General features: G+C 44.4%; 1 long non-coding RNA gene across 1 annotated transcript; it reads right to left on the reverse strand.

Annotated features, from left to right (window-relative positions):
• Positions 1 to 1,390: 1,390 nt before the first annotated feature.
• LOC128322076 (uncharacterized) lies at positions 1,391 to 14,084 on the reverse strand. The gene is made up of 3 exons (XR_008305507.1): positions 13,968 to 14,084; positions 4,062 to 4,257; positions 1,391 to 1,913 (listed from the first exon to the last, which is right to left on the reverse strand). It is a non-coding gene; the product is annotated as an uncharacterized LOC128322076 (long non-coding RNA).
• Between the last annotated feature and the right edge of the window lie 66 nt (positions 14,085 to 14,150).

Raw genomic sequence — 14,150 nt, forward strand, 5'->3', positions numbered from 1 at the left:
CTAGAGTTATATTGCAAAATCTCCTCTCAGAACTCTTTTAAATAGATGCCACAAGCATTTTCAGATATGAAGCTTAAAGTAGCTTTTGCTTCAATCAGGTTTGTAATGTAAATGGAAAAAACTGCATTGACCACAAATGCTCTTCCGCATGGCAAATGCTTTTCCGCCTCCGCTTTCTCTTCTGCTTGAAAAACGAGGCAAGGATCAGATGCTAACATCAACAGCACAAGAGAGGCTCAAAGCCTGACATGTGAAAATTCCTTATGGCTTTCAGAGATGGGACTTAGCCCTGTGAAGGCACAATATCATGTTTCCTGCTTACTAGGTAATGTCACCACATCTGACCTCAGCTGACTCTAGGGACAGTTTCTAGTATTACCCAAGCGGTCAATAAACTACTCCAGCGTAACCTCTTCTCGATGTAATATAAAAAGTCACATAAAGTCACAGACAAAACTGCAGGACAGCACAAGGTAACTTCTTCCCATGCCACCAACATTGCCTCAGTTTTAGGAGGGTGCTGCTGGTGTGGGAAGAAGCCCTGGAGTGAATTCCTCTCATGCACTCCAAGGCTGCTGATCTTGCCTCTATGGTGCCAGAGAGAGCTTTGCTGCAGTAGCTCCCACACCACTTGGGCACTAACAGACGGGGACCTAAGGCACTTTGAATGGCACCTAGAGGCAGTAGCAGATCATAAAGGCATTCACAAGGGCAGCCTAACCCAGACTAGGGCAGCCCAGCCTGGGCTAGGCTGCACATGCTGAGTGCGGGGATCGATCTCGGCGCTGCCTTTGCGCCAAGCCCAAGTTTTCAACCTGGTGTTTAGCCAAGGTTAAGTGAAACTATGGTTCACTTAACCACGACTGGCAATCATCTGGGTGACCACTGCTGGATTAAACAACTGGGTTATGCAACTCCCGCCCATCACCATTTCCAGCAGCAAGTCGATGGGGGGAGCAGTCGTGCCAAGTGCGGTGGCTGCTCTAACAAGCAGGGCGCCCTGGGATGTGGGAGCAGGGAAGTCCTAGGACTTCAAGCATCTTCCTCCACTGCACCGCCACTCGTGTAGGCACGTGGTGTGGCGGGGGGAGGACAGCAGCTGCTTACCTGTAGGGGAAGGTAGGCAAGCTCCTCCACAGCCCACCTGCCCTCCTCAGTGAGGTTATGTGCACGGCCTCCATATATGAATGGCTGACTCCTGCCTTTTCATGTTGGGGGGTTTAAGGTAAAAAGCGTAGTCAGGCATCTGGAGGTTCCATTTGTATGCTCTCAATCAAGGACATAATTCAGAAGCAGGGGAGATACAGAGCTTCCCTTTTCAGACAAATATGGATCAGTTATTATCAGAAAGCCCTGTATACCTGGCCGATGGTGTAAGAGCTGGGCTTCAAGTGGCTGGAAGTGTGAATTTAACTGCATCCATCCAAAAAGTACATTTTTATCAGTTGTTCTAAGAGGCAACAAAATGCCTTTTTTAATGGGGAAAAAGAGAAAATGCCAAGTAACAATTCTGTGGTTTTACTGTCATCTTTCCTAGTAATTATCTGACTGCTCATAGTACTGTGAGGCTTTTCAGCAACTGTGCCATTATCACTGAGAGACTACAACCCTTTGATCATAAGTCACAACTGAAATTTTGTACTTTCTTGCAGCAGAACTGTTATACAGCTCTGACAGCGAATGAAATTGTCCTCTCTCTCTGAAGTCATAAAGTCATTACTTTGGGGGCATATTGTGGCTAAGGGCAATGTATGTCATCAACTGATTATGACTAGGACATCAGTTCCAATTAATCTGAGACTCTGTTACATTTGATTAGTTACCCATAAACACTAGAGAGATTGTACGCTCTCTCCTCCCTCCAGTTTCTTGAATTATATGTGTTTTACCACACATCAGGGACAAATTCCATTCTGTAAAACAAAACAAGAAGAAAAGTTTCTTTAGGACAACACATACTATGGCCGAATCTCCACCCCCCACTCTCCCATCTGAATTCAGAAGTTGGCAAGAGCTGCCTCTCTACAGTCAGCGAGACAGCAGAAAGGTGGGGGAGCTGGCTGTGCAGACTTCCTTCTTGACAGAGCCACACAGCCAATCGGGCCGGAGGGAGGGAGGAGCTTCCTTCCTCAACTCCAGTTCCATGGGGCCAAAACTACAACACCAGTGTTTGGATGTAATGCTGGCACCACAAAACTGGAGTTAAAGGCAGTGAAACTCCACTTTGACCGAAGGTTCCAAGTTGAGTTTGGGGAGGGAAACCACAGGTCCCCTTTCTCCCTTAACTCCAGCATTTGGACGTGAGGCTATGGAAACTGGAGGTGAAAAGACCTCCGGTTTCCTATTATGTCTGAATTTGGCCTACGTTATGGGGCTGCAGTAGAAAATAGCAACTCCATGAGTTCCCATCTCTCCCTTTATAACATCTACTTTGACTTGCCAAGAATGGCAGCCCCTTGTCATGTTCCCATCCTTCCTCTCCATTACATGCAGCTCAAATTAGCCCATGGCCTAATGTCCTTTCCTCATTTCTGTACATCAGGCCTGTTGAACTTAGGCCCCCCAGCTGTTCTTGGACTACAACTCCCATAATCTCCAGCCACAGTGGCCAATAGCCAAGGATTATGGGAATTGTAGACCAACATCTGCAGGACGGCCGAAGCTGAGCAGCCCTGCTCTACATCATGGCAATCGCCATGGTCGGAGGCTGAAGAATACACATTGTTGTGACGGCAGGACACTCAGGAGCTCTATCCAGACTTACATGTGCAGAGCATCCCAAGTGGGTCCAGAGGTCCCATCCTGGTGCATCAGTCACCTTCCCCCTGCCCTCACCACTCATGATTACAGCAACCTTAGTCTGAACAGGTGAATGTTCAGACAGCCCAGCCTCCCAAATACAATCAATAGGAAGCTGAGCTAGACATTACCGAGGAGAAGATGAGAACTCTACATGAGAATGCCACTTTTGGTAGCAGCCTTGTGTTCTTTGTAACATATAGTTCTGCTCTTACATTTAAACCAAATGCCCCAATTGTTAAATCACAATAAATGCATCATTCTCTACCTTCTGGACTTATAGGCTACAAGGAACAACTTGTAAAATTCAAAACTTCTCCAGGACACATAACACATCTAGTACCAATTATTATCTGCACTAGTGCATGATAAAACTAATAGGTTAGGGTGGGTTTGGGGGGCTTTTTGGGTTTTAAAAAAGGTATTAGACACAGTAAATCAAAGCTAATGAAGCAAACATTGGCGGTTTTATGTTGTAGGTTCTAATTAGGAAGTCTGTTAATGAAATTGGGGCATTTACTTAATTGCTGTGAACAATTATTTTCAAATTAAGGCTGGCAATTAAAATCCATGATTAAGCTCAGAGAACATGCTTTTTTCCAGTGATATAGAGTGTCTCTTGCCTGATGTGCTATGCATGGTGGTCTATGTAACAAAAAGGTCTGTTGATTAACTAAGGCAAATCAGATGTCATACCTGATGCGAAACCTTAAGTGATGATGGATTAGGCCAAAAAGGAAGTTGAAGTGTCATGTTAGTATTTATGAAGCCAAGGAACAGAAGGAAAACCAAGCAAGTTACTGTGTCACAGACTTTTAGTTTATTGTCTATAAGTTGGAATTGAGAAGGTTAATAAAGCACACTATACAGCTTTTATATAAAGCTGAATTGCAGAACCAACATGCATTCAACAGTGCATTTTATCCACTGCTTAAATGCTTAAAGTGTTTCTGTATGTTAATCTCTTCCCACAAAAAGAAGAAGAAGACGTTTAACGAGTAAGAATGCTAAGATAATTATGTTATCTTGGCAAGCATCTTTGGCAACAAAAGATTGCAAGAAGATAAGGGCACTAAATGAGCATTGTTTTACTCTTTAAAAAACTATCTGGGATTATCTGTTCTAAAATCATGACTGAAGAAAACAAAGACTAAATGTACTTGATTCTCTCATGAGATTAAAATCCTGTGGGGTTCTTTACCTCCCTCATCTCCAAATACTATTATGTCATATAATAATGACATGATTATAGAACTACTCACCATCTTTTTGTGAATGCCTTCAGCATTTTCACAAAATGCTTCTCCTTTTTGGCAGCTACCCAGCTTTTCTTAACATTTGTTTCAGTCTCAGTCATTCTCTTTTGCCTGCAGCAATGTCACCAGGTGTTTGGACAGACATCTGATGGTGTCAGGTCAGACACAGCATTATGACATCATCTTGTTTACTATGTGACACCTGATTAGAGCAAGAGATCACCAAAGTGACTAAATGAGGAAAGAGAAATAAGCAAGACCATGGAGTGGGGGGAACAGAGTGGAAGTAGTAGCAGCACCCAGAGGAGGGGGCGGGGACACTCATGCTGAATTTTTAAAGAGTAAATTTTAATGTTTTAAAAGGTACAAGTAGTGTCGACTCTTGGCGACCACAGAGCCCTGTGGTTGTCTTAGGAAGAATACAGGAGGGGGTCACCATTGCCATCTCCCATGCAGTATGGGATGATGCCTTTCAACATCTTCCTATATCACTGCTACCCGATATAGGTGTTTCCCATAGTCTGGGAAACATACCATCGGTGATACAAACTAACAACCACTTGCTTGCTAGGCAAGTTATTTCCCTGCTGCACCATTAGGTGACTTAAAGTGTATATAGCAGGGTTTCTTTACCTTGGGCCCCCAGATGTTGTTGGACTAAAACTCCCATCATCCCCAGACATGGCCTTTGTGGCTGAGGATGATGGTAGTTGTAGTCCAACAACATCTGGGGGCCCAGGGTTAAGAAAACCTTGTATATAGCACAGTCTACGTTTTTTTGGCCGGGGGGGGGTCTACATTGCCAGAAATATGACATTCAACCTGAAAAATCAAAACTGGTGAATATTAAGCATAGTCCAACATGGTCTCTGAGTATGGTCTAAGGGCACACAATACAGCCACCTTGTTAAAGCTAAGCAGGTCTTGGTGTAGTCAATGCCTGGATGGGAGACCCATGTATGTCACCTTTGGGAATGGAGTCATAGCTCAGTGGTAGGGTGTTTGCTTTACACACAGGAGGGGTCAGGTTCAATCCCTGGCATCTTCAAGCAGGGCTGGGAAAGAAACCATGGAGAACCACTGCCAGTCAGTCGAGGCAATGCTGAGTTAGATGAGCCAATGGTATAAAGCAGCTTCCTAGAGAAACAAAGGGTTCTGTATCTCAGTTCTGTACACAAAAGGCAGGGCAGTCTAGGTGCTCTCAACACCTGTCCCCACAGACCCACCTATGCCATAGCTTAGTGACAGAGCACATGTTTGGATAGCATATTGTCCCAGGTTCAGGCCCTGGAATCCCAGTTTAAAGATTATCAAGTAACAGACGGTGGGAGAGCCCACAGCTTGAAACCTTTGAGAGCTGCGACCTGCCAGAGTAGGCAGTAGTGACTAATGGTCTGACTTAGTTTAAGGATAGTTTTGTATAGGTTCACAGAATCACATTTCACTGAGTGGATATAGACAACCCCTTATTTCTTAGTGGGCACTTTCACACTGTCAGAAGGGGGTGGTTTTGGGCTTGGAAGAGTCCATACCTCATCTTGAAGAGACAAGCAGAGCCTCAGTTGGGCTCTGCAACCCTTGCTCATAGATGAGCGCCACAGCGATGAGCTTGGAGCTAGGAAGTCCTTCAATAATTGGCGGAACCTTCCCACAATGCACTGCATGGCCAGGAGAAGGAAAAAGCCGTGATGTCAACAGCCACACTCTGAGGGTGATGGGGGAAGGGCTAGTCCCACTCAAGCCATTTCAAGCAAGTGATCATAGAGTGGCCAGTTCAGAGCAGTACATTCACAGAGCAGAGTCTCTCCAGCAGCAGCGCTCTCTTAAAAACATAGTGGCTGGCTTTCAGGATGGAGGGGAAAGTGGACACACGATCCACACACCTAGGTACTGGGGCCCCTACTCTGCACTAACCTGAGTGAAGGCCCAGGGTTAGCTTGTTCTTGTGGGTTGTTTTGCCCTGGTTCATGTGCATGCAAACCTGGGTTAGCAGCAGATAACCCAGGTTTGGATGATTGTGTGTAGAGCCTAACAAACACTTAAAAACACACACCCCATGGAAAACTGCTTGGACCGGGTCTCACGATCTGTGAGACCTGGTTTGGGGCTGTGAGCGGGAAGGGAGCCCTGGGTGGCCGGATTGGCCACCCACACGATTGCCGGCTCCAAGACAGAGCCGGTGGGGGCTGGGGAACTTGGAGTCCACACACAGGGCATACTGGGGAGACCTCCGGAGCCGGGAGGCAGCTTTTCACCTCCCGGTTGGGGAGCTACTCACGAGCAGATAGCCTGGGTTTGCAGAGCGCTCGCTCTGCAAACCCAGGCTAAGGGGCGGGCTACAGGAGCGGGTTAGCCACTCAAGAACCACCGGGCTCAGCTGTGAGCCCAGTGGTTCTTATGACTGAAGAAAATCGGGCTAGCAGAGGCTAGCCTGATTTTCTTCAATCATGTGAATAGCCCCCCTGTCTTGAACAATTCAGAGAGGCAAGGGTAACAAGAACAAAAGAGGCAAAACAGGAATGGGAGAAATAAGAGATAATATCTTTAAAGAATCCTTTAGGTTTTAAAGTCAGACAAAATTTAATTTTTCCCATTTGTTGCTGTCCACCTGAGCTACAGCAGAAGCTTGATCTCTTTCTGCGTTCAAGCCTAACTTAATGTTCTATAAAATTCAGAGTATGGCTTCTACTCATAACTCAGGATTGCATAGCCAGGACTGCATGATTAAGTAAGAGCTGCTTATAGACCACAAGTCAGGGAAGCTTTTGTAAACAGGAAGAGAGAAGATTATTTTCTCCCTCCTCTGTCAAGAAGTCCATAAATGAATAATATTAACTATCTGTGAACAGTTGGTCTCTATAACCCAGTTCTTGTGCAGATTTGCTCTATAGCACGGTAGCCTGTGCAGGCTTGCAAAGCTGTCTTAATTATCACTGGCTAATTTCCCAATAAACAACCCTTTTTATTTTTAAAAGCATCTTCATTAGATCAGTCATCTTTGTCAACATAATCATCTGCCTGATATTCTTTTATTTCTTCCTGTTTCTTGTGTAGGATGATAAATCTAAGTATTTATTAATAATTAATTAATTGATTTATTTATTGATTCATTTTATATACCACCCTTCCTAAAGTGGCTCAGGGCATTTACATTGAAATAAAAACCCCAATTAAAATAAAATAAAAAGTATTTAAACCAGATTAAAATTAAAACTATATATTATTAAAAGCCAGTCTAAAAAGATGGGTCTTTAAGGCTCTTCCGATGGCCTCCAAGAAAGAAAATCCTCTTATTTCAACAGGGAGTGCATTCCACGACCCAGGGTGATTACTGAGAAGGCTCAATCCTGGGTTGCCCCCAGATGAACCCGAAGAAGGCACCCAAAGACAGACCCCTGCTGATGATCTTAATGAGTGGTGGGGATCTTGTAGAGAAAGGTGGTCTCTCAGGTAACCCGGACCTAAGCCAATCAGGGCTTTAAAGATGATAACCAGCACTTTGTACTTTGCCCAGAAACATTTCAGCAGCCACTGCAACAGTTAAAGAACAAGCATAATATGGTCTCTCCGGGATACCCCAGAGCCCAATTTGGCTGCCACATTTTGAACTAACTGAAATTTCTGAATTATGTACAAAGGCAGCCCTACATAGAGTGCATTACAGTAGTCCAAAAACCTGGAAGTTACTAGCTGGTGCACCACTGTTTTCAGGTGTGCCACTGTTTTCAGGGTCATTCTCCTCAAGGAATGGGTGGAGTTGTCGAATCAATTGCAGCTGGTAAAAAGTGCTCATGGCCACAGCCTCAGCCTGAGGCACCAGGGTGAGATCTGGGTCCAGGAGCACTCCCAAGCTGTGAACCTGTGTTAGACCAGATCACATAAGCAAGTAATCGTAGCATCTCTATTTGACCACTCAGATCAGAGTTTAAAATGTAATTTTCTCCCTCTATGGGACAAGCTACGTTTATTAGACTTATGGAAATGATCCATTGTGCTGACACTTCAAAAAGACTGTCATGACTTCAAAGGGATTCTCCTTTGCTAAGATGCTTCCTACCCACAGCATATTCTGCCATACTGAGAAGATAAGCCTCTTGCTTTTTGAGATGCCGTAGGTAGCAATGATCCTTTTAAAAGTCAAGCTACAGATTCAGAAAACATCACAAGGTGCATCTCTTTTGAAATTATACCCCTTCAGGTATTGTCCATAGTGCATCACACGCTGGAATGTTCCCTCATGTAAAAATGAAAACAAAACCAAAACAGAACACTTTGCCGCAGATATGAAACTTACATACCAGGGAGAATAATACTGTTGCAACCGGGCTGTGGTTGACTGAGCACTACTAAATCTTGACCTGCATAGTACGTTTTTCACCTCGTGGTCCCCAAAGTCAGTGGCCTGAGCAAGGAGCCTGAAATGCAGCAAGCAGAATGCCCTGCTTTGGTGACTTCGCAATAGTAGAACAACCTCCTTGTATTATTTATCCCAAATATTTATAATCCACCCCTCCAGTGCAATAACTAGGCTTCTGCCCGAAACGTTTCGGAGGCCATTATGAAGGCCTCCAAAACGTTTCAGCTCCGGGGGCCAATTCGTCGCTTCGGCACCAGCGGGGGTAGACCTTTAAGGGCTCTTGGCACCAGATCTCTGCTGAGGCAGTACCCCCAACACCATTCTTTCGCTGTCCACAGCGGTGCTGCTATGGTGCAGCAGAAAACAGCCTAGCCACTCCCTCCTCTGCTAAGCTACTATGGTGGTAGAAAGAGGAAGCTGCCTGCATCCCACTGCCAGAGTCCCTAGTTCAAGAGGCCACTGGCACTTTATGGTAACTGTAGTTTAGGGGTGTCAAGCTCACGGTTACCCACGCCTTAGTCACGTCGCGGCTGGATTACTGTAACGCGCTCAACGTGGGGCTGCCCTTGAAGAATATCTGGAAACTGCAGCTAGTGCAAAACGCGGCAGCGAGGGTGTTATCTGGAGCTGCCCGTTGGGAACATATCACCCCCATTTTGAAAGAGCTGCACTGGCTGCCGGTTTGTTTCCGGGTCCAATTCAAGGTGCTGGTTTTGACCTTTTAAGCCCTTAACGGTTTGGGCCCGGGGCATCTGAGGGACCGCCTGCTCCCAAGGGTTGCTGCCCGCTTGACAAGGACATCTGAGGGGGCCCTGTTCCGGGTGCCGACAATGAGGGAGGCCCGTCTGTCGTGCACTCGGGACAGGGCCTTCTCTGTTGCTGCCCCTAGACTCTGGAATGCTCTCCCGGTGGCCATTCGTTCCTCAGACTCCATCACGGCTTTTAGAAAGCTTTTAAAGACTTGGCTTTTTACCCAGCCTTTTACATGATCGTTTTTACTGCGGCTTCTCTGTGTTTTTATCTGTTATCTGTTGTCGTGTTTTTATGCTTGTTTATATGTTTTTAGCTTGATGTTTTTATTGCTTGATGTTTTTACTGCTTTTATTGTATGTTTTAATTTTTGTAAACCGCCTTGGGGTTTTCTTTTTAACGAAAGGCGGTATAGAAATGTAAAAATAAATAAATAAATAAATAAATAACTGGGCAGCAGGCCAGATCTGAAGCAAATGCAGCTCCAGGAGGTCCCCTACTGCCCTGCCACCCCACCCCACACTACCTTCATCCCCCTCCATTATCACACAGGGGCCTGGTGCTGGCCCCTCTGTGCCACCCCCTGCCTTGTTGCCTCCACTGCTGCCACCATCATTCCATAGCTGGGTCTTGCAGTGATGAACAGAAGATGAGGCAGCCCATCTGCCCTCATTTGACTGCTGCAGCAAGAGGGCAGATGGGGTGCTTTGTCTCTCTCTCACACTAGAGAAATAATCTCTCCATCCACTCACTGTGGCAAGACCCAGCGGTGAAGTGACAGGCAGGAAGTGGTAGCAGAGGAAGGAGGAGGCGGCAGCAAGGCACAGGATGGTGTAGAAGGGCTAGCACTGAGCCTCATATGATAATGGAGGGGAGCGGGGGGGACGGGACAATTGAGCTCCATGGGCCATATGTTTGATGCCCCTGCTGTAGCTGAATTGCATTAATCTTCTTTGCTACTGTAGATTCCTAATTGAATTAAATAAACATAGGCCAAAATACAACAGCCTGTGAATTACCCTAAAAACAGTCATTAGTTGGCATATTGAGCATGTTGATAGACGTCATAAACAGTTCCCAGGAAAGAGTCATAACAATGAGTTGTCATGAAAACACGTCTTTCTCCAAATTGGAAAGCAGGCAAAAAGATCTGGAATCCATCCTATAACTCAGTATGGGGGGGGGGGGGGAGAGGAAAGATATAAGGGGAAAAATGCATAAAGAATAGGGGTGTGCCGAATGGATTCAAAACGAACCAGGTTTGATGCGAACCGGTCCGGGTAACTGGTTCCAACTCAAACCAGGCCAGCCTAAAAAAAAAGGCAGCTGGTCCAAGTTTGACCTAGACTGGTCCTGGTCCAATACAGGCTGGTTTACCTATTTTGAGGGGCTCTGCTTGCAAAGGGGAACCGGGTGAGGATTCCCCTTTCCAAGCAAAGAGGAATCCTGCCTTTAAAAGGGTTCTAAGGGTGGCCAGGTAGGGGCAGTGAGATGGCAGCTTATTGCTGGTGGCAGCACTGTGATAGCTCCTCTAAACCCAGCTGTGGCAGTGGCAGTGGCACCTCCTTTAAACCTTGCTGATGCTCGTGCTCCCCACCAGCAGTGCAGGCCGGCAGCAGCCAGCTTCCAACCTCCACACATGCGTGGAGGCTGGAACTAAGCTGGTACTGGCCCACGCTGCTGGGGGAGAGCACTGGTGGTGTTTAGAGGAGCCACTACCATGAAGCTGGTAGGGTGCCTCCTCACTGCCTTCCCTGGCTGCCCTTAGAACCCTTTTAAAGGTTGGATTTTTTGTTAGTAAAGGGGAATTCTCATTGGATTCCCCTTTACAAGCAGAGCCCCATGAACCAGGTTGATCCAGGTGAAACCAGTTCAACCCAGTTCGACCAAATGATCCAGATCTCTGGCTGGCTCAACTGAACCAGCTTGCAAACCAGCAGTTTGATTCAAATTCAGTTCAAATTTGAACCGAACCACCAAAACCGGTTCCATGCATACCCCAAATAAAGAAGAGTTTGGAAACTGAAGAGTGGGTGGGAAATTGCAATAATTTTAACACTTATTTTTTAAAAGAACAAACAGAGGCACCTATCTGACAAGGCAAAATGATGAGAGCCCTCTCAGGCAAGATGGAATCAGCTATCAAAATGCTAAATCAACTACTGTGATCACTCTACACTCTTACATGTTGAAAATTTGAGACCTCCAGAGCTGCATCATCAAGGCCAGTTACTAGAACACATCTGCATAACCTGCAGTTGAATAACCTTCTGATTTGATGCTTGCCTAGGATGGCAAAAAAGAGGGCACATGAGTTAAAAAACTATGGCTAAGATGTGCTCTACTTGGTGGGTCACAATTTATGCAGGCCTGGTCTAGAATGTGATGGCCTACAAGATGTAGAAGATGGAGCATACATCTTCTGGTCTAGAAGATGTAACATATCCAAGCTCCTTGATTATAAAGATTTGTGAAGACTGCTTTCTAATTTTCCAACCTATGGCCTTGGGTAGCCACAGAAATTCTGCAGAGTATCTTGGAAATCTTTGCTTTTACGAACAGTAGACATAAATCGGATGTGACCTGGAATAAATATCCAAATGTGGGTGCTGTCTTTTGCTTTCAATTGAATGCTTATCCAGATGTGCATCCAAATGCAGATGCTTTCCTTTGCTTTCCAAGGGATGTACATTCATTTCACAATAATCTATGTATCCCCATTCTTAACTCTCAGTTCCCATCCAGGGCACCTTGTGTGTGAGTTTGCACATCCACACCAGCAGCTGTATTTTCCCCTTCTGACATCAAGTAAATTGGACAGAACTAGATAGAAGTGGGATGTGTGCTTACTGTCTGTACCAGTGGATCTATAATAACCATATCAAAACTCAAACCACCCATATTTGATTCCCTTTATGCTAAAGGGCTATCAATATTGATTATTTATTTATTTATTTATTTATTTATTTATTTATTTAAAGCTATTATTAAAAATGTGGTACTAATCTTCAAGCAAAATGCTTTTGCTTCAGAAACTTCCAACAGGACACAAGAACTAAAGACAAGATTAAAGGAGATAAATTCTGATTCAAGGGAACTGTACAAGGAACTAGGGATGGGCAGTTGGGAACTACTACTGTTACTACTACAGCCACTATTACTACTACTACTACTACTACTATTACGAATCACTCGGTGGCTGATTAAAACTTTATTGTATAGCAAAAACAACTATGTGAAGAGGTGGTTATATGCAGTCTCTGAAGACGAAAAGGAGGAGGTGAGCTCCAACAAGATTTTTAAAATGGTGTGGTGTTTATTAGGAAGATAAAATATTTTTATGTCCAACACGTTTCTGTGGAAATATTTCCTTCAGGAGCACAAAAAGAATTCTCCTGATGACATAGGTTACCACAGAATGGTAGTGATACTGGTACAATTGAACACATGAAGACTATGAGGTCATCCACACAATCAAAAACTGTGTTCTACACAGGTTTGGGAGCTGTGTGTGCTCCCAACTTTTGGTTGTGTGGAAGCAAGGTAAGAGGAAAACCTGGGTAGAAGTGATTGTGTGGAAGCAAGGTAGGAGGAAAACCTGGGTAGTTTTTCCTCCTATCTTGCTATACTACCAATATGGGATATTGTACCATGTATTACCTAACACAAGCCACCTAATGGCGCAGCAGGGAAATGGCTTGACTACCAAGCCAGAAGTTGCTGGTTCAAATCCCTGCTGGTATGTTTTCCAGACTATGGGAAACATCTATATCGGGCAGCAGCTATATAGGAAGATGCTGAAAGGCATCATCTCATACTGCATGGGAGGTGGCAATGGTAAACCTCTCCTTTCTTTGGGTTTTTCTACCAAAGAAAAACCACAGGGCTCTGTGGTTGCCAGAAGTTGCCATCAACTCAAAGGCACACGTTACCTTTATTACCTAACACATGGGTTAAGGCTGCAGCTAACTCACATAATTATCTTAGCATTTTGGAGCATGAGTGAATGTGGCAACCCTGTTATCATACCATAAACCAAAAGATAATTTATTTATTGATATATGTTAACAAGAATATCCAAAACCTGGCGAATGATGACTTTCACATGTGAAAGCTGGCAATTCATTGGCATATCTGTATTTTTAGATTCACAAAATATGCCAGTGATTGTCAGCATTCACAAATATATGTCGACATATATGTTGACATTCACCATATGTTTGGATATCCATGGTAACATATAGGTGGCTCCATATCCTTTAAATTAAAAATAAACTCTACAAGTGTATTCGGGCAAAGAGGTTTAGAAGAGGGAAACAAGGAAAAGTAGAATTTAGAAAGTTGAGCTCGATATAACTTCCACTCTTGAAATATGATTTATTCCTCTGGACAAGAGGATGGGGAAGCAGAAGGAGCATGTCCCAAATGGAACCAGACAGAAAGTGTATGCCAGCCTCTCTTGTGCCAGTGGAGGAACTTAGCACAAAATAGGGCTGGAATATTTCACATCTGATCAGCTGCATATTCCAGATTTTGTGCATATAAAAGTTTGCAAATCACCCAGATGCAACAAGTCTCATTTAGGCCAATTGGACTACTTCTGAGTAAATTTATATCACTTATAAATTTACTCATAAGTAATCCAATTGACCTACTCAATCAAATTTGAGACATTCATTGGATATATCTTTCTAAGCAATTTTGCAGAAAAGGATTGAGAGATCAATAGAAACAGCCTGAAAGAATAACTCCTCATTAATTTCAGGTCTTCATGAGACTATAGTTGTACAAGAGGTTGTGCTTACATTTGAAGGGAGATGTCCACAATGCTGTTGTGATTCCTGTGGAATAAATGGCATAACTGATGGGGTTCTATCTTCCTTTTGCAGCAAAGATTCTTTGGGGAGATATGTTGAAATATCACTGGGCCCTGCATCATAACAATGCTACTATGCAAATTTATTCATGAGAAGTCCTACTGATGCCAG

The sequence above is a fragment of the Hemicordylus capensis genome, chromosome 4 (genome assembly GCF_027244095.1).
Source record: "Hemicordylus capensis ecotype Gifberg chromosome 4, rHemCap1.1.pri, whole genome shotgun sequence".
In the NCBI taxonomy this organism is placed as follows: domain Eukaryota; kingdom Metazoa; phylum Chordata; class Lepidosauria; order Squamata; family Cordylidae; genus Hemicordylus; species Hemicordylus capensis.